Genomic DNA, 3,372 nt, shown 5'->3' on the forward strand with positions numbered 1-3,372 from the left:
GCTCACATTTAGAGGAATACTTTTTTCTTTTTCATTCACCTCTTCATGGAGGTGCATATGTTTTCTAGCGCCCTGCCTCGTATGGTGCTTCACCTCTACACTACCCAACCCACAAATGTGGTGTTGCTCTCTAACCCTCCGAACTTGTCAGTAAAAGTACAGAAATAGTGATAATTTTTCTGGTGCATGGCAATGAGAAGACTTTATGGGTTGTTTTTGTTTTATCTCCTGCATATCACATATTACATGAAAGCCCACGTTAATTCTTGTTTAATACAGCATATAATTATACTGACCAGGTCATTAATTATGGCCAAAAGCATACTGATTCCATTAGTGCATAACGCCTGCTTCTGTGTGCAAAAAAGTCAGAGTTTGTAGGTTGAAACTTATCAGACATTACAAGTACCTGGTTGCAGAGACATGTTAGGGACATGCTGAAAGCTTCCATAGGAATGCATTCTGCTCATTGCTTACCATTGCCTTTGTGATTTGCAACTCACATTTGCTTGCTTTCTATTTGCTGGCTTTATTTGTTTTAGGCCGTTCAGCATGTATTTTTCCATCCTGTGGAGGATAGCCTGTTTACCACATCTTTGGCTGGCTCTGAATATTCTTCCACAAATGGCCGCTCTCTGGGAACTCTTGTTTTCTTTTTGGTGAGAAACTACAAGAGGGTACGTTTTTTCAGTTCACAAGAGTAAATGTGCTGTATTTCTTTGAAAACGTTCCCTGCCTCCTGTCTTTCTCCTTGACTGATGCTACTTATCCCTGCCACTACTAGCTTATCAATCTCACATGCCTGTGAGAAACAATGTTCTGTCAATGAGCTTCATTATTTTTGCCAGTGTTCTGAACAAATAGCATAACTTAAACAACCCTCTTCCTCAATTTCATGCCCATGCCCTGGGAGCTGGACCTAGGGGAGTGGGAGTGGTGAACCACTCACAAAATTACCATGCGAAGTTCAGAAGTGAATGAGAAATAAACAGGTCTTTAAATTGTATTTTTGTGTTGTCATGTTTGGTGTGTATTTAAATACTGAGGTCAAATGTTAGGTAAGGTCGGGTGAAGAACTCCGCTCCGCTGCCGGAGCTTGCAGATTTTTGCCTACTCCGAATTCCACCAAGAACACGGAGTGTAGGCAAAACTCCTACTCCTATTCCGCAGCGGAGCGGAGTTCTGAGCCCCGGGCCCCACCTTTAGTTCCCCACCTCCACCCACGCCCTAATAAATATTTTTTAAAATAAAACAAATAAGATTTTTAAAAAGTACACTTACTTTTATACGTGCCGTCTCCATGCTGCCCTTCTCCTCCTCCTCGACGTGGTCTCTGCAAACCCCTCTGTCATACGTACGTCATGGTAGGACTGCGCATGACGTAGGGGTTTGCAGAGACCACGGCGAGGAGGAGGACGGCAGCCCGGAGAAGCTGCGTATAAAGTAAGTAAATAATTATTTAATTTGGGGGGTGGAGGCGTGGAGCGGAGTTCCACAGAGTTTTTTCCCAACTCCATGGAACTCCGCGTAGAGCAACTATGCCAGCTCCGCCCGGGCTTTATGTTAGGCACTGTCTTCCAGGGGAGATTGGTGTTTAATTTTCTTTCTCTGACTTCGAAGTGAGAGGATTTATGTGAAAATCTTGATAGGTGCTGTGAGTGTGTAAAGAATTACTTTAGGATATTACTTTTTTGTAGCACACAACATAATTTAAATTGCAGTAAATTATAACTGTATGAATATTTCAGAATATATTTAAAAAAATGAAAGCACAAATGAAGCACATTTTTTGCAATATTGAAGTGTGGTGGAAAAGAATATTTTAATATGATCAAAATAAATCAATACACTTTGTGATGCCACTTTCCACACATTATCATTTGTGCGATGTATAGATTTATCAGTGAAACTATGCAAATGTAATGGTAATTTCAATCGGATATATGTTGTCTGTAATGGCAGTGCGCTACCACACTATGCATACTCCACTCTACGTCACTCCACTCTATACCACTCCAATCTATGCCACTTCAGTCTATGTCACTTCACACTATGACACTCTATTCCACTCTATTCCACTCTACGCCACTCCACTCCACTCCAAGATACTGCACTCCACTTTACAGAAGTCAGTGCCACTCCACTCCACTCTACTCCAACATACACCACTTTACTCTGACACTCTACTCCACTGTATTCCACTCCACTCCAAGACACTTTACTTTACTCTGCGTAACTCCACTCCACTCCACTATACTCTACTCTACACCACTCTATGTCATTTTACTCTACTCCACCCTGTGTTTCTCCACTCTGATACTCTACTCCACTCTACACCACTGTATTCTATGTCATGCCACTCTATAACACACTACTCTGCTCCACCACATTCAAGCCCACTCCCCTCTAAAACACCCTACTCCTCTCTTCGACACTCCTCTCTATGCTACTCAATGATATTCCACTCTGTGCCACTCCCCACTACGAAACGCCATTCTACTACACTACACTCCATTATATCGCAAAGCACTCTACGCCACTCTACAATTCTATACTCCACTGTATACCACTCCACTGTACAACAATTCACTCTATGCCACTCTACTTCATTCTATGCCACTGCACTCTCTGCTCATTCACTCAATCAATTCCACTCTATGACACTCCACTCCATGACACTCCACTCTATGACACTTTACTCCACTCCACTCTACACAACACTATGCTACACTCTATACCACTCAATTCTATGTCACCACACTCTGTGAAACTCTACTCCACTGTAGGCAATGACTCTATTCTCCACCCTACACCACTCGACACCACTCCAAGCTAAAACACTCTACTCTACACTGTGCCACTCTATGCTCCTCCACTCTATGACTCTCCATGACACTACACTCTACTCCACTCCATGCCACTATTCTAAACTCTACACTACTCAACTCTCAATACTCTTCTCCACTCCACTATATGCCACTCCATGCTACACTATCTCACTCAACTCTATGCCACCCCATTCTATGAGACTCTGTTTTACACCACTCTACACCACCCATTTCAATGTCAAGCCATGCCACTCTACTTTACATCCCTCTACTCTACGCCATTCCACTCCAGTCTACACACACTGCCACTCTACTCTACACCACTCCACACCTCTGAAACATTAGAATCTGTTGCCAATTTCAACCTGTAATTAGAAAATCCTAAGCACACCTCTGTTGGTCTCCTCTCTTCTAAATATTGATCATAGGTGTGCAAAATGTATGTATTTTTTGATTTTATAGAGTTTTATATAGCACGAACTTGACCCAAATCGGGAATCAGAGCGCTTTACATAGCACCAGTTGCATTACATGAGAACAGATT

This window comes from Lissotriton helveticus, chromosome 7 (assembly GCF_964261635.1).
Source record: "Lissotriton helveticus chromosome 7, aLisHel1.1, whole genome shotgun sequence".
NCBI classification, from domain to species: Eukaryota; Metazoa; Chordata; class Amphibia; order Caudata; family Salamandridae; genus Lissotriton; species Lissotriton helveticus.